The sequence below is a fragment of the Hemitrygon akajei genome, chromosome 2, assembly GCF_048418815.1.
Source record: "Hemitrygon akajei chromosome 2, sHemAka1.3, whole genome shotgun sequence".
Lineage (NCBI taxonomy): Eukaryota > Metazoa > Chordata > Chondrichthyes > Myliobatiformes > Dasyatidae > Hemitrygon > Hemitrygon akajei.
The window spans coordinates 212,087,479-212,111,150 of NC_133125.1; the positions used below are offsets into that span (position 1 = coordinate 212,087,479).

A 23,672-nucleotide genomic window follows, 5' to 3' on the forward strand; every position below is an offset into this window, starting at 1 on the left:
AAATCTCCCAGCTTTGCCAACTTTCAAGCCTCTTAAATGTTTCTGAATGAATATTAAGTTGGCTGATATAAGAGGGCCTAACTTTAAGTAACAGAAAAGTATAGGGGAGATGTCCTCAGGGGTAGTTGTTTTTTTTAAGAGAGTAGTGGATGTGTAGAATGCTCTGCCAGGATGGGGGTTGAGACAGATATGTTTGGGTCACTTAAGAGACTATCAGACAGGCATGTAGCTACTACTATGACTCACAGAGTGAGTGTACTGTTGTGGCACATAGTATGCCCACAATTCACTAACACTAATCTGCACTCCTTTGGAATGTGGGTGCAATCCCACACAGTCACAGAGAGAACGTATAAACTCATTTCAGACAGCAACGGACATTTAACCTTTGAACCAGGATCTGATCATAGCGTTACACTAACCACAATGCTACCACGCTGCTCTCACCAACCTACAGGTACAACCCAAATCCCACAGTTTTGCAATACTGTGAACACGTTGACCACCATACAGTAAAATGGAGATTTATTTTGATCTAACTGTATTCTTCTTGTAAAAGTTTTGGATAATTTTTGTCCAACTGGTGTGTTACTGACAAATGCTGCTTACGTGATGCTGTGTCTCTGTGATGTTGTGATGCAAGTAAGTTTTTCATTGCATCTGTACGGGTGAGTTTTCACTTTTTAGACATGCCCACTAACCTGCAACTTGCAAGACAATAGATGTTTCTTCAAAATCAATTCCATTATCAACTGAGCAGATGTATGTCCCTTCATCGGCTACTCGGATGTTCTTTATTCAAAGGGACACATTTCCTTTATCTATTTGGTCTTTGAACAGCTCAGTCCTTCCTCTGTAAGCAGGATCTTGATTAGCAGTTGCATCTCTTCCGTCTCGGAACTCGTGAACTGCAGAGTGGAGGTCTGTTTTAAGCCACTGGAGTGCCATGCTGTGACTCGATTCCGTTGGCACAACTTTACAGTCCATCCTCACATCTTCACCCACGATGGCTATGACAGGACGCTCTGGGCCAATAACTTGGAATTTACCTGTTACATATAAAAGAGAGACCAATTTCAGCAAATATCTTACACTCAATAATATATTATTAATTAATTATAATTATCTTTAATTTGAGGGAAAACTAAAATATACCTTTGCTCAAAATGATTATGGGCTCAAGCTGGTAAATATTTCTACTTTAAATGCATCAAAATTAACCTGAAAGATTCTACAAGTTTGTCTGGTAAATATTTCTCTACCTATCTGAGAGACAAAAGAGGAAAGCAACCATAAACATGAGGTTCTGCAGATATTCGAAATCATTAGCAACATGCATACCATTTTGGAGGAACTCAGCAGGTCAGGCAGCATCTATGCAGGGGAATAAGCAGTTAACATCTTATGCTGAGACATTTCATCAGGAATGGAAAGGAAGGGTGAAAAAGCCAGAATGAGAAGGTGGGGTGAGGGGAAAGGGCACTGGCGAGCAGACGATGGGTGAGATTAGGTGGCCGGGTGAGAGGGGATGAAGCAAGATACTGGGAGAAGATTCATGTAAGAGATAAAGGCTGAAGAAGGATGAATCTTGGAGGAAGGATAGTGGACCATGGGAGAAAGGACAGGAGAAAGAGCAATGGATAGAGGGTTATGAGCATGTAAGAAGAAGGGGAATGAAGGGAGTCAGAATGGGGAATGGGAAAGAGAGAAAGTGGAGTGGGGAGAACTTACCCGTGACTGGAGAAATCAATGTTCATACCATCGGGCTGGAGGCTACCCAGATGGAATATGAGGTGTTGCTAATCCAACCTGCGAGTGGCCTCACTGTGACAGTAGAGGAAGCCACGGACAGGCACGTCGGAATGGGAACAGTGAGACAAATTGCAGTACCCATGTAAAAACAAACAAGATAAAATCTGCAGATGCTGGAAATCCAAGCAACACATACAAAATGCTGGAGGAACTCAGCAGGCCAGATACCATCGATTGAAAAGTGTACAGTTGCCGTTTTGGACCGAGACCCTGGCCTACTGAGTTCCTCCAGCATTTTGTGTGTGTTACACACATAACAATGTAAGAAGTGGTTGTAGTAGGCCATTTGGCCCCTCATATCTGCTCTATCATTCTATAAGGTCATGGCTGAACCTATGGCTTAAATATTCTACCAGAACCCTCTTGGGTGCATATTTCAAAACTATCAAGTTCCTGTGAGAGGAAAATAATTCTTTTTGCCTTTGCCAAGAATGAACTTTCCTTTATTGTGACCCGTGGTTTTGGACACCCCAGACAAAAAAAAATTCAGCATTTATAGAAACACAGAAAAACTGCGGCACAGTACAGGCCCTTCAGCCCACAAAGCTGTGCCGAACATGTCCTTACCTTAGAAATTACCTAGGGTTACCCACAGCCCTCTGTTTATCATGTGAGTCCTATAATACTATGAGTTTCTTTAGATACATAAAGTGTAAAAGAGAGGGGAGAGCAGATACTGGAATACAGGAAAACAATGCTGGGGAGGGAGTAATTGGGTACAATAAAATGGTGGACAAACTGAATAAATAATTTGAGTCAGTCTTCACTGTGGAAGACGCTAGCAGTTTGGTGGAAGTTCCAGGTGGTGGGGTGATGAAGTGTATTAAGTTACCAGAACTAGAGAAGATTCTCAGGAAACTTTAAGGTCTGGAGGTAGACAAGTCATCTGGTCAGATGGTTCTGAAAGTGGTGGCTGAAGAGATTAGTAATAATCTTGCAAGAACCAAATGTTTAATTGGAGTGAGGGGAAATAAAGCGTTTATTGGAGTAAGGGGTAATATGAGGCTATCAGGCAGGGATTTAGAAGCATAAATTGGAAACAGATGTTCTCGGGGAAATGTATGGAAGAAATGTGGCAAATGTTCAGGGGATATTTGCGAGGAGTTCTGCATAGGAACGTTCCAATGAGACAGGGAAAGGATGGTAACCATGGTGTACAAAGGCTGTTGTAAATCTAGTCAAGAAGAAAAGAAGAGCTTACGAAAGGTTCAAAAAACTAGGTAATGATAGAGATCTAGAAGATTATAAGGCTAGCAGGAAGGAACTTAAGAATTAAATTAGGAGAGCCAGAAGGGGCCATGGTAAGGCCTCGGTGGACAGGACTATGGAAAACCCCAAGACATTCTACAAGTATGTGAAGAGCAAGAGGATAAGACATGAGAGAATAGGACCAATAAAGTGTGACAGTAGAAAAGTGTGTAAGGAACCGGAAGAGATAACAGAGGTACTTAATGAATACTTTGATTCAGTATTCACTATGGAAAAGGATCTTTGCAATCGTAGGGAAATGACTTACAGCAGACTGAAATGCTTGAACATGTAGATATTAAGGAAGAGGATGTGCTGGAACTTTTGGAAAGCATCAGGTTGGATAAGTCTCCGGGACCGGATGAGATATACCCCAGGCAGCTCTGGGAGGCGAGGGAGGAGATTGCTGAGACTCTGGCAATGGTCTTTGCATCATCAATGAGGATGGGAGGGGTTCCGGAGGATTAGAGGGTTACGGATGGTGTTCCCTTATTCAAGAAAGGGAGGAGGGATAGCCCAGGAAATTATAGACCAGTGAGTCTTACATCAGTGGTTGGTAAGTTGAAGGAGAAGATCCTGAAAGGCAGGATTTATGAACATTTGGTGAGGCACAATATGATGAGAAATATTCAGCATGGCTTTGTCAAAAGCAGGTCGTGCCTTACGAGCATGACTGAATTTTTTGAGGATGTGACGAAACACATTGATGAAGGTAGGGCAGTAGATGTAGTGTATATGGATTTCAGCAAGGCATTTGATAAGATACCCCATGCAAGGCTTATTGAGAAAGTAATGAGGCATGGGATCCAAGGGGACATTGTTTTGTGGATCCAGAACTGGCTTGCCCACAGAAGGCAAAAAGTGGTTGTAGATGGGTCATATTCTGCATGGAGTTCGGTCGCCAGTGGTGTGCCTCAGGGATCTGTTCTAGGACCCTTACTCTTCATGATTTTTATAAATGACCTGGATGAGTAAGTGGAAGGATGGGTTAGTAAATTTGCTGATGACACAATGGTTGGGGGTGTTGTGGATAGTGTGGAGGGCTGTCAGAGATTGCGGCAGGACATCGACAGGATACAAAACGGGGCTGAGAAGTGGCAGATGGAGTTCAACTCAGATAAGTGTGAGGTGGTTCATTTTGGTAGGTCAAATATGAAGGCAGAATATAGTATTAATTGTAAGACTCTTGGCAGTGTGGAGAATCAGAGGGATCTTGGGGTCCGAGTCCAAAGGACACTCAAAGCTGCTGCACAGGTTGACTTTATGGTTAAGAAGGCATACGGTGCATTGGCCTTTATCTATCATAGGATTGAGTTTAAGAGCTGAAAGGTAATGTTGCAGCTGTATAGGACCCTGGTCAGACCCCACTTGGAGTACTGTGCTTAGTTTTGGTCACCTCACTACAGGAAGGATGTGGAAAATATAGAAAGGGTGCACAGTGGATTTACAAGGATGTTGCCTGGATTGGGGAGCATGCCTTATGAAAACAGGTTGAGTGAACTCAGTCTTTCTCCTTGGGGCGACTGAGGATGAGTGGTGACCTTATGGAGGTGTATAAATTTATGAGAGGCATTGATCACGTGGATAGTCGGAGGCTTCTTCCCAAGGCTGAGATGGTTAACATGAGAGGGCACAGTTTTGAGGTGCTTGGAAGTAGATGCAGAGGAGATGTCAGGGGTAAGTTTTTTTACATAGAGGGTGGTGAGTGGAATAGGCTGCCTTCAACAGTGGTGGGGGTGGATACGATAGCATCTTTTAAGAGGCTCCTGAATAGATACATGGAGCTTAGAAAAATAGAGGGTTATATGTAACCCTCGGTAATTTCTAAAGCAATTACATGTTCGGCACAGCATTAAGGGCCGAAGGGCCTGTGTTGTGCTGTAGGTTTTCTATGTTTACTTATTTGTTTGTTTATTTATTTATTTATGTGCATGAGGACTCCTCAGTCCCTCTGCACCTCTGATGTTTGAACCTTCTCCCATTCAGAAACTATTGCTCCTTTTAATAAAATGCATCACCATACATTTCCCAACATCTGCCACATTTTTTGCCCATTCTTCCAATTTGTTGAAGTCTTGCTGCAATCGCATTGTTTCCTCAGCACTACCTACCCCTGCACCTATCTTCATATCATCGTCTGCAAACTTTGCCACAAATCCATCAACTGCATTATGCAAACCATTGACAAACAATGTGAAAAGCGGCGGTTCCCAATTCTGACCCCTGAGAAACACTGTAGGTCTTAAAAGACCCTATTGGCGGACACAATAGGGTCTTTTTAGAGGCTCCTGGATAGGTACATGGAGCTTAGAAAAACAGAGGGAGATTGGTACTCCTAGGTAATTTCTAGAGTAAGTATATGTTCGGCACTGCATATATGTTTCTATGTTTTAACACCACTAGTCACTGGCAGCCAACAAGAAAAGTCCCCTTTTACTCCACTCGCTGCCTCCTGCCTGTCAGCCATTCCTCTGTCTATGCCAGAATCTTTCCTGTAACGCCACAGGATTTTATCTTAAGCAGCCTCATGTGTGGCAGCTTATCAAAAGCTTTGTGAAAGTCCAAGTAAGTGACATCCACTGCCTCTCCTTTGTCCACCCTGCTTGTTACTTCCTCAAAGAACTCAAATAGATTTGTTAGGCAAGACTTTCCTTCACAGAAGCCTTCGACATAATTATCATTAATCTTTAAATACCCCAAAGCCTCATCTTTAAAAATGGCCTTCAACACTTTTCCACCCACTGAGTTTAGGCTAACTGGCCTGTAATTTCCTTGCTTTTGCCTTCCTCCCTTCTGAAAGAGTGAAGTGACATTTGCAATCTTCCAGTCATCTGGGATCATGCCAGAATCAAGTGATTCTTGAAAGATCATGACCAATGCATCTGTTTTCTCTTCCAAGCCTCCCTCTGGACTCTGGGATGTTGTCCATCTGGTCCAGGTGTCTCATCAACCTTAGGACCATTGAGTTTGCCCAACACTTTTACCTTTATAATAGCAATGGCACTCACTCTTGCTCCCTGACACTCATGGACCACTGGCACACTCCTAGTGTCTTCCACAGCGAAGACAGATGCAAAGTACCCATTAAGTTCAGCTGTCATTTCTTTGTCCTCCTTTACTACCTCACCAGCATCATTTTCCAGTGGTTCAATATCAACTCTCACCTCCCTTTTACTCTTTATATTACTGAAAAAAATCAACTTTTAGTACCCTGCTTTATATTACTAGTTAGTCTGCCCTCATATTTCATCTTTTCCCTTTCTTACCACTTTTTTAATTGCCTTTTGTTGGATTTTAAAAGCTTCCGAATCATCCAACTTTTGCTACCTTGTACACCCTTTCCTTGGCATTTATGCAGTCCTTAACTTCCCCTGTCAGCCACGGCTGCCTATCCCTGCCATTTGAGAATTTCTTCCTCTGTGGGACATATCTATCCCATGCCTTGTCAACCATTCCCAGAAATTTCAGGCACCTCTGCTCTGCTGTCATCCCCATCAGTATCCTCGGCCAATCCACCTGGGCCATCTCCTCTCTCATGCCTCAGTAATTCTCTGTATTTTATTGTGATACTAATACATGTGAGATGTGCTTCTCCCCGTCAAATTGCAGTACGAATTCAATTATATTATGATCACTGTCTCCTGAGTTTCCTTTACATGCAGCTGACTAATAACACCTGGGTTATTACACAGCACCCAGTCGAAGATAGCCTTTTCCCAGTAGGCTCAAGCATAAACTGCTCCAAAAAGCCGTCTCATTGGCATTCAACAAATTCCCTTTCTTGTGATCCAACACCAACCTCATTTTCCCAATCCCCTTGCATATTGAAGTCCCCCATTACAATTGTGACATTACTCTTATTACACGCCCTTTCCAGCTCCCTTTGCAATCTCAACCCCACATCTTGGCTACTATTTGGAGACCTATATATGATTTCCATAAAGTTTTTTTACCCTTGCAGTTCCTTAACCCCACCCACTAATATTCAATATTCTCTGGCCCGATATCACCCCTTTCTAATGATGTACCAACAGAGCTACACCACTGCCTTTGCCTTCCTGCCTGCTGCTTCCATACAAAGTATATGCTTTGATGTTAAGCTCCCAACTATGGTCCTCTTCCAGCCACGACTCAGTGATGCCCATAACATCATATCGACCATTGTGCCATGTGTTCGTCCACCTTATTCCAAAAGCTATGTGCATTTAAATACAGCACTTTAATGTCCTCTATTCTTCGCCCTTTTGAATTTTGCCTCTGTGGTACAACTTACCTCTTTGCTCTACATTTGTACCCTCTCATTGGCTTGTCCTTCCTTATATCCATCATCTACTAGTAAATCTTCCAGCTCATCCTCTGCTCTAACATACTAGTTCCCATTCCCCTGCCGTATTAGATTAAATCACTCCCAACAGCTGTAATAAGTCAGCTTGCAAGAATATTGGTTCCCCTTGGATTCAAGTGCAACCCGTCCCTTTTGCACAAGTCCCACGCATTTATCTGCCACCTCCTTTTACTCCTATCCTCACTGTCTCATGGCACAGTCAGAAATCACGAGATTACTACCTTTGAGGTCCTGCTTCTCAGTGGAAAGCAGCCAGTGAGTGAGTGGGTCAGTGAAGGACTGGAGCTCTGAGGCTTTGACTTGAGAGATTCTGGAAGTTTTGACAGTGGGACTGTGCAATCCAGATTTGAATAGCTCAGCAGAGTCACATCTGCCAGAAATGCTTGCGGCTGGGCGATCTGGAAGGCCGTGTGAGGAATCTGGAGCAGCAGCTGGATGACCTTCGACTCATAAGGGAGAATGAGGCTGTCATAGATGAGAGCTACAGGGATGTAGTCACACCTAGGCTGCCGGAAGCAGGTCATTAGGTGACAGTCAGAGGGGCAAAAGCGAAGGTGAGTAGACAGGTAGTGCAGAGCATCCCTGTAGCAATTCCCCTGAATAATAAGTTTACCGTCCTGGATACAGTTGGCGGGGATGACCTACCAGGTGTGAGCCATGGTGGCAGGGCCTCTGGCACTGAGTCTGACCCTGTGGTGCAGAAGGGTGGGATGGAGAAGAGGAGAGCTGTTGTCATTGGGGAGTCTATAGTCAGGGGAGCAGACAGGAGATTTTGTGGACGTGAGGACACCTGCAAGGCTTGTTGCCTTCCGGGTGCCAGGGTCTGGGATGTCTCTGACCGGGTGCACGACATCCTGGTACGAGAGAGAAAGCAACCAGAAGTCGTGATACATGTTGGGACCAATGACATAGGCAGGAACAGGGATGAGGTCCTGAAGTGTGAGTTTTGGGAACTAGGCAGAAGGCTGAAGAACAGGATCTCAAGGGTGGCGTTCTCAGGATTGCTGCCAGTACTACGTGATAGTGATGGTAAGAATTGGAGGAGATGGCAGTTGAATGCGTGGCTGAGGAGTTGGTTCAGGAGGCAGGGTTTTAGACTTTTGGATCATTGGGATCTCTTCTGGGGAAGGTGGGACTGTACAGATTGGATGGGTTGCACCTTAACCTGAGGGGGAGCAATATCCTTGCTGGTAGGTTTGCTAGCATGGTTCGGGAGGGTTTAAACTAATTTGTAAGTGGGATGGGACCCGGAGCGAAAGAACAGTGGAAGAAGTGCATGGAGTAAAGCCAGATCTAACTTATAAAGAAGCGTTGACGAAAGAGAAGCAGAATAAAGGGTGTAAAGTTAGTAAGGCAGAAGGGCTAAAGTGCATGTACTTTAATGCAAGCGGCATCAGGAACAAAGGTGATGAACTGAGAGCTTGGATACATACATGGAATTATGATGTAGTGGCCATTACAGAGACTTGGCTGGCACCAGGGCAGGAATGGATTCTCAATATTCCTGGAGTTCAGTGTTTTAAAAGGGATAGAGAGGGGGGAAAAGGGGAGGAGGGGTGGCATTACTGGTCAGGGATACTATTACAGCTACAGAAAGGGTGGGTAATGTAGCAGGATCCTCTCTTGAGTCATTATGGGTGGAAGTCAGGAACAGGAAGGGAGCAGTTACTCTATTGGGAGTATTCTATAGGCCCCCTGGTAGCAGCAGAGATACCGAGGAGCAGATTTTGGAAAGGTGCAAAAATAACAGGGTTGTTATCATAGCTGACATTAACTTCCATAATATTGATGGGCACCTGATTAGTTCCAAGGGTTTAGATGGGGCAGAGTTTGTTAAGTGTGTTCAGGATGGATTCCTGTCACAGTATGTTGACAGGCCGACTAGGGGGAATGCCATACTAGATTTAGTATTAGGTAACGAACTGGGTCAGGTCACAGATCTGTCAGTGTGTGAGCATCTGGGGACAGTGACCACCACTCCCTGGCCTTTAGCATTATCATGGAAAAGGATAGAATCAGAGAGGACAGGAAAATTTTTAATTGGGGAAGGGCAAATGATGAGGCTATAAGGCTAGAACTTGCGGGTGTGAATTGAGATGATGTTTCTGCAGGGAAATGTGCTATGGACATGCGGTCGATGTTTAAGGATCTCTTGCAGGATGTTAGGGATAAAATTTGTCCCGCTGAGGAAGATAAAGAATGGTAGGGTGAAGGAACCATGGGTGACAAGTGAGGTGGAAAATCTAGTCAGGTGGAAGAAGGCAGCATACATGAGGTTTAGGAAGCAAGGATCAGATGGGTCTATTGAGGAATATAGGGTAGCAAGAAAGGAACTTAAGAAGGGGCTGGGGAGAGCAAGAAAGGGGCATGAAAAGGCCTTGGTGAGTAGGGTAAAGGAAACCCCCAAGGCATTCTTCAATTGTGTAAAGAACAAAAGGATGACAGGAGTGAAGGTAGGACCGATTAGAGATAAAGGTGGGAAGATGTGCCTGGAGGATGTGGAAGTGAGCGATGTCCTCAATGAATACTTCTCTTTGGTATTCACCAATGAGAGGGAACTTGATGACAGTGAGGACAATATGAGTGAGGTTGATGTTCTGGAGCATGTTGATATTAAGGGAGAGGAGGTGCTGGAGTTGTTAAAATACATTAGGACGAATAAGTCCCCCGGGGCCTGACGGAATATTCACCAGGCTGCTCCACAAGGTGAAGGAAGAGATTGCTGAGCCTATGGCTAGGCCCTTTATGTCCTCGTTGTCCACAGGAATGGTACCAGAAGATTGGAGGAAGGCAAATGTTGTCCCCTTTTTCAAAAAAGGTAGTTGTGATATCCGGGTAATTATAGACCAGTGAGCATTGCATCTTGGTGGGAAAGCTGTTGGAAAAGATTCTTAGAGATCGGATCTACAGGCATTTAGAGAATCCTGGTCTGATCAGGGACAGTCAGCATGGCTTTGTGAAGGGCAGATCGTGCCTAACAAGCCTGATAGAGTTCTTTGAGGAGGTGACCAGGCATATAGATGAGGTTAGTGTAGTGGATGTGATCTACATGGATTTTAGTAAGGTATTTGACAAGGTTCCAAATGGTAGGCTTATTCAGAAAGTCAGAAGGCATGGGATCCAGGGAAGTTTGGCCAGGTGGATTCAGAACTGGCTTGCCTTATGAAAGCAGAGGGTCGTGGTGGAGGGAGTACACTCGGATTGGAGGGTTGTGACTAGTGGTGTCCCACAAGGATCGGTTCTGGGACCTCTGCTTTTGTGATTTTTATTAACGACCTGGATGTGGGGGTAGAAGGGTGGAGTTTGCAGACGACACAAAGATTGGTGATGTTGTGGATAGTATAGAGGATTGTCGAAGATTGCAGAGAGACATTGATAGGATGCAGAAGTGGGCTGAGAAGTGGCAGATGGAGTTCAACCCGGAGAAGTGTGAGATGGTACACTTTGGAAGGACAAACTCCAAGGCAGAGTACAAAGTAAATGGCAGGATACTTGGTAGTGTGGAGGAGCAGAGGAATCTGGGGGTACATGTCCACAGATCCCTGAAAGTTGCCTCACAGGTAGATAGGGTAGTTAAGAAAGCTTATGGGGTGTTAGCTTTCATAAGTCAAGGGGTAGAGTTTAAGAGTCATGAGGTAATAATGCAGCTCTATAAAACTCTAGTTAGGCCACACTTGGAGTACTGTGTCCAGTTCTGGTCGCCTCACTATAGGAAGGATGTGGAAGCATTTGAAAGGGGACAGGGGAGATTTACCAGGATGCTAACACGAGGAAATCTGCAGATGCTGGAAATTCAAACAACACACACAAAATGCTGGAGGAACACAGCAGGCCAGGCAGCATCTATAAGGAGAAGCACTGTTGACGTTTTGGGCCGAGACCCTTCGTCAGGACTAACTGAAAGGAAAGATAATAAGCCTCCAGGTCCAACGTATAATTCTCTGTAACTTCTGCCACCTCCAACGGGATCCCACTACCAAGCACATCTTTCCCTCCCTCCCTCTTTCTGCTTTCCGCAGGGATCGCTCCCTACGCGACTCCTTTGTCCACTCGTCCCCCCCATCCCTTCCCACCGATCTCCCTCCTGGCACTTATCCTTGTAAGCGGAACAAGTGCTACACCTGCCCTTACACTTCCTTCCTCACCACCATTCAGGGCCCCAGACAGTCCTTCCAGGTGAGGCGATACTGCGTCTGGTGCCCCCAGTGTGGCCTTCTATATATTGGTGAGACCCGACGCAGACTGGGAGAACGTTTCACTGAACACCTATGCTCGGTCTGCCAGAGAAAGCAGGATCTCCCAGTGGCCACACATTTTAATTCCACATCCCATTCCCATTCTGATATGTCTATCCATGGCCTCCTCTATTGTCAAAATGAATCCAAACTCAGGTTGGAGGAACAACACCTTATATACCGGCTGGGTAGCCTCCAACCTGATGGCATGAACATTGACTTCTCTAACTTACGTTAATGCCCCTCCTCCCTTTCTTACCCCATCCCTGACATATTTAGTTGTTTGCCTGTTCTCCATCTCCCTGTGGTGCTTCCCCCCCCACTCCTTTCTTTCTCCCGAGGCCTCCCGTCCCATGATCCTTTCCCTTCTCCAGCTCTGTATCACTTTCGCCAATCACCTTCCCAGCTCTTAGCTTCAACCCACCCCCTCCGGTCTACTCCTATCATTTCACATTTCCCCCTCCCCCCCACTACTTTCAAATCTCTTACTATCTTTCCTTTCAGTTAGTCCTGACGAAGGGTCTCAGCCCGAAATGTCGACAGTGCTTCTCCTTATAGATGCTGCCTGGGCTGCTGTGTTCCACCAGCATTTTGTGTGTGTTGTTTACCAGGATGCTGCCTGGGTTAGAGGGTATGCATTATGATCAGAGATTAAGGGAGCGAGGGTTTTACGCTCTGGAGAGAAGGAGGATGAGAGGAGACATGATAGAGGTATACAAGTTATTAAGCAGAATAGATAGAGTGTACAGCCAGTGCCTCTTCCCCAGGGCACCACTGCTCAGTACAAGAGGACATGGCTTTAAGGTAAGGGGTGGGAAGTTCAAGGGGGATATTAGAGGAAGGTTTTTTACTCAGAGAGTGGTTGGTGCATGGAATGCACTGCCTGAGTCAGTGGTGGGGGCAAATACACTAGTGAAATTTAAGAGACTACTAGACAGGTATATGTTGGAATTTAAGGTGGAGGATTATATGGGAGGCAGGGTTTAAGGGTTGGCACAACATTGTGGGCCGAAGGGCCTATACAGTGCTGTACTATATGTTCCTTCTGAACTTTCTGTATTCTTTTTTCAGGATCTCCTTCCTTTTTCTACTTATGTCATTAGTACCAATATGTACCACAACTTCTGGCAGCTCCACCTCCCTTTTCAGGATATTGTGGATGCGTCAGAAACGTGGCAGACTCTGGCACCTGGCAGGCAACCTACCATCCGAGTGTCCTTTTTGCATCCACAGAATCACCGATCTGTCTCCCTGACTATCGAGTCCGCTATTATTGCTGCCATTCTCTTTGGTTCCCTATCCTTCTGAGCCACAGGGCCAGAATTTGTGCCAGAGGCACGGTCACTGTTGCTTCCCCCAGGCAGGTTCCACCCCACCAAACAGTACTCAAAATGGAGTTCTTATTGTTGAGGGGTACGGCCCTAGGGGTGCTTCCCTTCCCTCTCCTGACAGTCACCCAGTTATCTGTCTCCTGTAACCTTGGGGTACTACCTCCCTGTAGCTTCTGTTTATCACTGCTTCACTTTCCCTAACAAGCTGAAGGTCACCGAGCTGCAGCTCTCTAACACGGTCTCTGAAGAGCTCCATCTCGATGCCCCTGCTATTGCATTGTACTACTACCGCAAAGTTTACAAATTTCTCTACGTATGCTGGCGATAATCTCATTCAGATTCTGTAACAGGATCAATGAAGAATAAACCAGAGTGCAGAAGGTAACAAACTGTGCAACTGCAGATACAAATAAATAGAATAAATAAATGAATCTCAGGCTTGCTGTACACCATCCAGCCCAAGATCTTAAGGCACAAACTAACGGAGATGGGAGTAGACTCTCACATGGTGGATTGGATAGTGGACTACTTGACAGATAGACCTCAGTATGTGCGGTTGGGAGACTGTAGGTCTGACACGGTGGTCAGCAGCACAGGGGCGCCGCAGGGAACTGTACTCTCTCCGGTCCTGTTCACCCTGTACACATCAGACTTCCAATATAACTCGGAGTCCTGCCATGTGCAGAAGTTCGCTGATGACACGGCCATAGTGGGGTGTGTCAGGAATGGACAGGAGGAGGAGTATAGGAAACTGATACAGGACTTTGTGATATGGTGCAACTCAAACTACCTGCGTCTCAATATCACCAAGACCAAGGAGATGGTGGTGGACTTTAGGAGATCTAGGCCTCATATGGAGCCAGTGATCATTAATGGAGAATGTGTGGAGCAGGTTAAGACCTACAAGTATCTGGGAGTACAGTTAGACGAGAAGCTAGACTGGACTGCCAACACAGATGCCTTGTGCAGGAAGGCACAGAGTCGACTGTACTTCCTTAGAAGGTTGGCGTCATTCAATGTCTGTAGTGAGATGCTGAAGATGTTCTATAGGTCAGTTGTGGAGAGCGCCCTCTTCTTTGTGGTGGCGTGTTGGGGAGGAAGTATTAAGAAGAGGGACGCCTCACGTCTTAATAAGCTGGTAAGGAAGGCGGGCTCTGTCGTGGGCAAAGTACTGGAGGGTTTAACATCGGTAGCTGAGCGAAGGGCGCTGAGTAGGCTACGGTCAATTATGGATAACTCTGAACATCCTCTACATAGCACCATCCAGAGACAGAGAAGCAGTTTCAGCGACAGGTTACTATCGATGCAATGCTCCTCAGACAGGATGAAGAGGTCAATACTCCCCAATGCCATTAGGCTTTACAATTCTACCGCCAGGACTTAAGAACTTTTTAAAAGCTATTATTAATGCTTTTTGAGATAGTGATTTAGATGCATATCATATTTTTTACTGAGTTAAGTATTGTATGTAATTAGTTTTGCTACAACAAGTGTATGGGACATTGGAAAAAAGTTGAATTTCCCCATGGGGATGAATAAAGTATCTATCTATCTATCTATCTATCTATCTATCTGACAATAAATTTGACTTCGAGAACATAAGATAAAAAGTCCTTGAAAGTGAGATCACTGGTTGTGGGTTCATTTCAATTATTGGGGCAAGTGAGGTTGAGTGTGGCTATTCCCTTTTAGTCAAGACCCTGAAGGCTGAGGGGTGGTAACTACTCTTGAACCTGGTGGTGCGAGTCCTGAGGCTCTTCTACCTTCTACCTGATGGCAGCAGCACGATTGGGTCTTAATACAGAGAGTATTGAGAAAAGGAGTTAGGGTGTCATGTTGAAGTTGTATAAGACGTTGGTAGGGCAAAATTATTGTGTGTAGTTCTGGTCGTGGATATCAATAAGACTGAATGAGTACAGAGAAACTTTTACAGAGATGTTGCCAGGACTCAAGGCCATGAGTTAGAGATAGAGTGAATAGGTTAGGACTTATTTTCATGGAACAGATGAGAATGATTGGAGATTTGACAGCGGCATACAAAATTGTGAGGTACACAGAGGGTAAATGCAAGCTGGCTTTTTCCACTGAGGTGTAGTGAGGCTAGAATTAGATGTCATCTGCTAAGGGTGAATGGTGAAATATTTAAGTGGAAACTACTTCTTCACTCAGAGGGTGGCGCGAGTGTGGAATGAGCTACCAGAGAAGTGGTGGATGCAGGTTGGATTGTAATATTTTTACAATTTGGACACATAAATGGATGGGAGGGGTATAGAGGGTTTTGCTCCATGTGCAGTCAATGGGACTAAGCAGCATAACAGTTTGGCAGAGATCAGATGGGTCGAAGGGTCTGTTTCTCTGCTGCAGTGTTCTGTAACACTATGACTCAATTATTCGTTAGACTTTGAAACACTGTCCACTAATAATGTAAAATAAATGAATGCCAGAGGTGCTTACCATGTGCAGAATAGAGAACCACTGGAAGTAAACACACAGCGAGATATATTTGTTCCATGTTTGTGAGATGGGTGGAAAACAAAGATCCCCTAGTAAAAAAAATTGCATGGTTTTTGAATATGAATCATTATATTTTGCATACATTAACATACAGATATTACCATTATTTTATCTTGTGCAATGTTTAATTGAATGACAACATCCTTTAGCAACCTTGTTCAATAATATTCACAAACATTCCAAATTTTGTCTGTGTTAATGTTCTGCATTTGTTTTTCTAACTTTACAAATCCACCGCCATTCACTTTCTATCACAGCATGTTTGCTGAAAACAAAAGGCATTATTTTTATCAAGGGGAAGAGATGGGCAACAGTGATATCAGAGAGGGAGGGCCAAAGGCTAGGAAACAGCAAAGGTCCAAAAATTAGCAGCCTCATCACGACAGTGTAGGAGGCCACGGATGGTCATACCGGAACTGAAATGGGAAGTGGAATGAAAATGGGTGGCTGTTGGGAGATCCTGCTCGGCGAAACAGTCTCCCTGTCTGTGTTGGGTGTCACTGATATACAGAATACCACACTGAGCGTACTGGACAAAATATATGACCCTGATAGACTCACAGGTGAAGTGTGGCCTCACCTGGAAGGACTGTTTGGGGCCCTCAAGGGTAGTGAGGGAGCAGGTGTAGCACTTGTTCTGCTTGCAAGGATCAGTGCCAGGAGGGATAGCAGTGGGGAGGGACAAATAGATAAGGGAGTCTTGTAATAGATAAGGGATCCCTGCGGAGAGCAGAAATTGTGGGAGAGGGGGTAGGGAAAGATGTGTTTTGTGGTGCGATCTCGTTGGAGATGGTGGAAGGTATGGAGAATTATATGCTGGTTGCGGTGGCTGGTGGGGTGGTAGGTGAGGACAAAAGGAACCCTATCCCTGATACGGTGGCGGGAGGATGGAGTGAGAGCAGACGTGTGTGAAATAAAAGAGATGCGGTTGATGGCAGCATTGATGGCGAGGAAGAAAATCCCAGTTCTTTTAAGATGGAGGACATCTCCTTTGTTACGAAATATAGAAACATGGAAAACCAACAGCACAATACAGGCCCTTCGGCACCGTATGCCTTCTTAACCACAGAGTCAAGCTGAGTAGCAGCTTTGAGTGTCCTGTGGACTCGGACACCAAGATCCCTCTGATCCCCCACACTGCCAGGAGTCTCACCGTTAATACTGTATTCTGTCATCACATTTGACCTACCAAAATGAACCACCGCACTCTTATCTGGGTTGAACTCCATCTGCCACTTCTCAGCCCAGTTTTGCATCCTATCATTGTCCCGTTGTAACCTCTGACAGCCCTCCATACTATCCACAACACCCCAACCTTTGTGTCATCAGCAAATTTACTAGTCCATCCCTCTACTTCCTCATCCAGATCATTTATAAAAATCACTAAGAGTAGGGGTCCGAGAACAGATCCCTGAGGCACAGCACTGGTCACAGGCCTCCATACAGAATATGACCCAAATACAACCACTCTTTGCCTTCTGTGGGCAAGCCAGTTCTGGATCCACAAAGCAACATCCTCTTGGATCCCATACCTCCTTACTTTCTCAATTAGCCTTGGATGGGGTACTTTATCAAATACCTTGCTGAAATCCATATACACTACATTTCCTGTTCAACCCTCATCAATGTGTTTAGTCACATCCTCAAAAAATTCAACCAGGCTCATAAGGCACGACCTGCCTTTCACAAAGCCATACTGACTATTACTAATCATATTATGCCTCTCCAAATGTTCATAAATCCTGCCTCTCAGGATCTTCTCCATCAATTTACCAAATACTGAAGTAAAACTCACTAGTGTATAATTTCCTAGGCTATCTCTACTCCCTTTCTTGAATAAGGGAACAACATCCACAACCCTCGAATCCTCCAGAACCTCTCCTGTCCCCATTGATGATGCAAAGATCATCGCCAGAGGCTCAGCAATCTCCTCGCTCGCCTCCCACAGTAGCCTGGGGTACATCTCGTCTGGTCCTGGTGACTTATCCAACTTGATGCTTTCCAAAAGCTCCAGTACATCCTCTTCCTTAATATCTACATGCTCAAGCTTTTCAGTCCACTGTAAGTCTCCCTACAGTCTCCAATATCGCTTTCCGTAGTGAATACTAAAGCAAAGTATTCATTAAGTACCTCCACTACCTCCTCCAGTTCCATAGACACTTTTCCATTGTCACACTTGATTGGTCCTATTCTCTCACGTTTTATTCTCCAGCTCTTCACAAACTTGTAGAATGCCTTGGGGTTTTCCTTAATACTGTCTGCCAAGGCCTTCTCATGGCCCCTTCTGGCTCTCCTAATTTCATTCTTAAGCTCCTTCCTGCTAGCCTTATAATCTTCTAGATCTCCATCATTACCCGGTTTTTTGAACCTCTCGTAAGCTCTTCTTTTCTTCTTGACCAGGTTAACAACAGCCTTTGTACACCATGGTTCCTGTACCCTACCATCCTTTCCCTGTCTCATTGGAAAGTACATGTGCAGAACTCCATGCAAATAACCCCTGAACATTTGCCACATTTCTTCCGTACGTTTCCCTGAGAACATCTGTTTCCAAGTTATGCTTCCAAGTTCATGCCTGGTAGCCTCATATTTCCCTTTATTCCAATTAAATGCTTTCCTAACTTGTCTATTCCTGTCCCTTTCTGAATCTATGGTAAAGGAGATAGAATTGTAATCACTATCTCCAAAATGCTCTCTCACTGAGAGATCTGACACCTGAGCAAGTTCAGTTGCTCTGGAATGAAAAGCCTCATCCTGAGAGCAGATACTGCGGAGACAGAGGAATTGAGGGAAGGGGACAGCATTTTTACAATAGGGTGGGAGGAGGTACGGTCCAGGTAGCGATGAGAGTCCGTGTGTTTGTAATAGATTAGTAGGCAATCTGTCCCCAGGGTCAGACAGAGATATCAAGGAAGGGGAGGGGTATCGGAAATGGTCCAATCATCTCGTAGTTTCTTATTTCGTCCCGTCTCCGTCCCTAACCCACACATCCACCTTTCCTCCCACCTGCTGGCTTGTACTCCTCACTCTCCCCGCACCCCACTTATATATTCGGGCTTCTGGTCTCTTCTATTCCCGCCCTGATGAAGGGTATCGGCCCCGAACCGTCGACTTTGTACTCCCCTCCATAGTTTCTTCCTGACTTCCTGCCCAATTTTGTGTGTGTGCTATAAAATCTTTGCACTGTTTCTTCCTTTTATATTTGATTTAAATAAACTTTCTTTTGATGTTCATTAAAAAAAAACAACTTTATTCCCACTCTCTCGCCAGCCCGACTGAAGTTACTTGTTTTTTTACTGCGGTGCTCCTGAACCGAAACGTTGGAGTCTGCGCAGTATCACCACCCTCCCCCACTCACTACAACTCCTCAACTCTTACCACTTTACAGGTTAAAAGCCCTTCCACCCGCTCTTCCCAGTCACCAAGTGGATCAACGCCATCGCGGCTTCTCAGCGAAAATCCTCCCGGCCCAGACTGAAACTCTGCGCCGCGATCTCTGCACAATCTAGTGCCCGACTTCCGCCTCCCTGACACTGGGCGGCTCCCAGCTCTGCGAACGAAGCGAAGTCTCGGCCAGAGCCGCCTTCGGGGTGAGGAAGGGGGGAGACCGCGGGTCTCCCTTTCACGGAGCCCCGCTGGGAAATTTGAAAGTGACCCTCTTTGTCCAGGCGCCTCCCCAGCCCCACTCACCCGATCAAACCCGGGAGCGGCCGCTTCTCCACTGGCCAGGGCGTGTCGGGGAAAGTGAAAGCATACTAGTGATAGGGACGGAGCAGGGTCCACAGACACGCAAACTTTGTTTCTTACAGTTAAACTTGTTAATTTATCAACATTTCAATAACATCCTCCTTTTCAGATTAGTTGGAATCGAAGTTTCAATTCTCTGTGTATAAAGGGAACATTAGGGGGGGCTTCATCACACAGAGAGCGGTGGGACTGTGGAATGAGCCGCCAGCTGAAGTGGTGAACGCAGGCTCACTTTTAACATTTAAGAAAAAATTGGACAGGTATATGGATGAGAGGGGTATGGAGGGATATGGTCCAGGTGCAGGTCAGTGGGACTAGGCAGAAAAATGGTTTGGTACTGCCAAGAAGGGCCAAAAGGCCTGTTTCTGTGCTGTAATGTTCTATGAAACAAAACCAGAGATTCTGCAGATGCTGGAAATCCAGAGTAACACACAAAGTGCTGGATGCCAGGCAGAATCTAAGGAAATGAATAAACAGTCGATGTTCCGTGCCAAGACCCTTCATCAGGACTGGGAATAGTGTGCAGGTAAATGGTAGAATCTGTTTAGCTCACAGAACAGCACACCACAGGTACAGGTTCACAGCCACATTGTTTATCTCCCTTTGATTTCCTGTATTCTGATGGCCTTCTCCCAGTGACATGACCTGCTTATCTCCTCCCCCTGGTTTCCCACTTCTTTCCCTTTCTTCCAAGGTCCACTGTCCTCTCCTGTCAGCGTCCTTCTTTCTCAGCCTCCTCTGCCCGCCAAATCCCAGCTTCTCACATCACCCCACCCCACCCCATCCGGGAGTAAGAAGATCACACACCGGCTCGTCATCGAGGGTTCAGCAGTGGAAAGAGTGAGCAGTTTCAAATTCCATTCATTGTCATTCAGCCTTACACAAGAATACAGCCGATCGAAATGGCATTCTCTGCAAAACGGAACATACAGTCACACACAGCACAATGCACATGTCAATACACTAGCAGGAAAACACAGTCACAACAAATAATTCACCCCAGGTCTGTGAGTGGCATGGCCTGTAGGTTGTTGGTGCATGGGATGCTGGCCTCGAGCCATGTGTCTCCAAGAACAAGCACTCAGCAGTTCCTCATCCCACACCGGTTCAGCAGACGAACGCAAATCAGCTCGCCTTGCACCGGGCAGAGAGCAGAGCCAATGGGAGGGGTCATCTCCCAACCCAGCATGGACACCTGCTGTTTCCTACACTGCCTTTGGCGTCCCATCCTGGGAGGTTGTCACACCATGTGGGCCTCATCCACACACGTGTTGAACCAGACTGGCGGTATTTCCTATAATGTTAGTCTAGGCCCAAAAGGGCACAGCCTCAGAATAGAGGGGCATCAATTCAAAACATAAAGGAATTCCTTTAGCCAGAGGGTAGTGAATCTGAGAAATTCATTGCCGTAGATGGCTGTGGAAGGCAAGTCACTGAGTTTATTTAAAGCGGAGGTTGGTAGGTTCTTGAATAGTCAGGGTGTCAAAGGTTACTGAGAGAAGGCAAGAGAATGAGGTTGAGAGGGGTAATAAATCAGCCAGGATTGAATGACTGGGCAGACTTGGTGGGCCAAATGATCTAATTTTGTTCTTATATCTTATGGTCTTATAGGATCATGGGGCCAGTATTTATTGCACATCCCAATGCCCCAAAGAAATGTTGACACCTTTTGTGAAAGGTGAGGGATAAGGGGGATGTGGGAAGGTCCCTGCCACCTATAGAAACTGTGTTTTGAAAGGATATTGTCAAGGCAAGAAAGGAAGTGAGAATGAGAATCACAATCAGCTTTATCATTGTTAGGCTGTGAAATGTTTTAGTGACAGAAGTACAGTGCAAGGTTTTAAAAAACCTGTAAGTTACAATAAGAGAGGTGTTCTGTTGGTCGAGGTCGACCATGGAATTTGCTTCCTATCTTTCACATCCCGGTGTGCAAGACGGGGCTGTATGATACAGTACACAAGCTGTTGCCTGTGTATCCTATCTTTCACATGCCGGTGTGCAAGACGGGGCTGTATGATACGGTACACAAGCTGTTGCCTGTGTATCCTATCTTTCACATGCCGGTGTGCAAGACGGGGCTGTATGATACGGTACACAAGCTGTTGCCTGCGAATCCTATCTTTCACATGCCGGTATGCAAGACGGGGCTGTATGATTCGGTACACAAGCTGTTGCCTGTGCAGCAGGCTCCCGCCATGCTGCTCATGATGAATTCAAAGGAAAAGCAGAGACTGATTGCCATAGGTAGCATTGCGAGAGGCCCCTGTCGATTGATTATGCCTGTGACCCAGCCACAGACAAAACTCCACAAAGGATGTACCCTTTTAACACCATTTAAAAGTCCTTCAAATCATAACATAATTATCAGCCCACACACAAAATGCTGGTGGAACGCAGCAGGCCAGGCAGCATCTATAGGAAGAAGTACAGTCGATGTTTCGGGCCGAGACTCTTCGTCAGGGCTCATTGTCTTGACTGCGGTTATCACAACGGCACCGTGGTTCACTGGCGCCATCTTGTGGCTGTATGAAACTCTGGTGACGTCACACAAGAGGCTGCGGAGACAGGGAACCGGGGCTCAGCCAAATATCAGTGAGGCGAAAGTTTATGACAGACAGGATCAAACAGCACTTGATAATAGGACCATAGAACATAGGAGCAGAATTAGGCTATTCAGGCCATCGAATCTGCTCTGCTACTCAAATTTATTTCCCCTCTCAGCCCCATTCTCCTGCTTTCTTCCTGTAATCTTCAACTCCCTTACAAATCAAGAACCTATCAACCTCTACTTTAAATAGATTCAAATGACTTGTCCTCCACAGCTGCCTTTGACAATGAATTCCAGATTAACAATTCCCTAGCTGAAGAAACTCCCCCTCACCCCTGTACTAAAGGGATGCCCTTGTATTATGAGTCAGTGCCCCCTGATCCTAGTCTCTCCCATTATTGGAGACATCCTCTCATCTATTTAGGTAGGCCATTCAATATTTGATTGGTCGCATTGAGATACCCTGTCATTCTTCTAAACTACAGTATATAAAGGCACAGAGCCATTAAATGCTCCTCATAACTAACCCGTTCCTGACCAGGATCATCCTTCTGAACCTCCTCTGGTCCTTCTCCATTCCTATTACATTCTGTTTTATATAAGGAGCCCAAAACTACTCACAACATTCCAAATGTGGTCTGACCACCTCCTTATAAGGACTCGGCATTCAAACTCTTCTTTTACATTCCTGTCATTTCAAAATTAACGTGAGCATTGTATTTGCAACCTGCATGTTAACCTTTAGGTAATAATGCACAAGACCCCTTTCACCTCCGATTTCTGAATTCACTACCCATTTAATAGTCTGTTCCTTTGTTCCTTCTACCAACATGCATCACCATCAACTTCCCTCCACGATATACCAGCTGCCACTTCCTTGACCATTCTGCTAATCTGTCTAAGGCCTACTGCAGACTTCCTGCTTCCTGAGCACCAGCTATCTTTATATTATCTGTAAACCTGCCCACAAAACCATCAATTCTGCCATCCATATCATTTGCATAAAACATGAAAAGATACCGACCACAGTGAATCCCATTAGGCACCAGCAGCCAACCAGAAAAGTCCCCATTTATTCCCAATCTTTGCCTCCTGAGAGTCAGTCAATCTCCTCTCCATGCTGGTATCTTTCCTGTAATACCATGGCATGTTTCACAGCCTCATGTGTGGCTCCTTGTCAAATGCCTTCTGAACATCCCAGTGAACAACATCTACTGATTCTCTTTTGTCTATCCTGCCTGTTATTTCCACAAGAGTGCAATAGGTTTGTCACAAGCCCAAGAACATCTGCAGATGATGGTAATCTAAAGCAACACACCCACTCAGCAGGCCAGGCAGCATCTATGGAAACGAGTAAGCAGTCATCGTTTCGGACCTTCTGGGTCCCCTTCAATGGCAAACTTGAAGTGGCTCAGCTCAAAGGATGCAATTAAATATTCCTGCTATAGAGAATCACAACTACATCCAAGGTCTGTAAAGTTAGTAAATGTATTTTAATGCAATAGAACAATCTATCACTGTCTAAATCCAACAGAGGATGACTTCTCATCAGAAATATTGCTGCTTCGGGCGACAAGTGCATTTAAAAAATCACAAGGTTTGTTGACTACCAAATCAACTATCTTGCTGGTAAATGTACTGTCTCTGGTTAGCAAAACTAATGATCTCAAAGCTATCGTGCTGTATCATAGGGACATTAGGACCACGTGCATCCTGTGCTTCACAGACTCCAGGTTAACCCCCTCCATACCAGACACAGCAATTGAGATTGACGGGTTGACTGTACACCATCAGGATAGGACGGTTGTGTCTCCCAAAAGCAGAGGTGGTGGTGTATGCCTCACGATCAACTCCCCTTGGTGCACAAATGTTTCAGTGATGTCTCAATTCTGTTC

At 45.4% G+C, this 23,672-nt stretch overlaps 1 pseudogene; it reads right to left on the reverse strand.

Annotated features, from left to right (window-relative positions):
- Positions 1-19,281, reverse strand: part of LOC140720533 (butyrophilin subfamily 1 member A1-like) — a 42,275-nt pseudogene extending 22,994 nt beyond the window's left edge.
- Between the last annotated feature and the right edge of the window lie 4,391 nt (positions 19,282-23,672).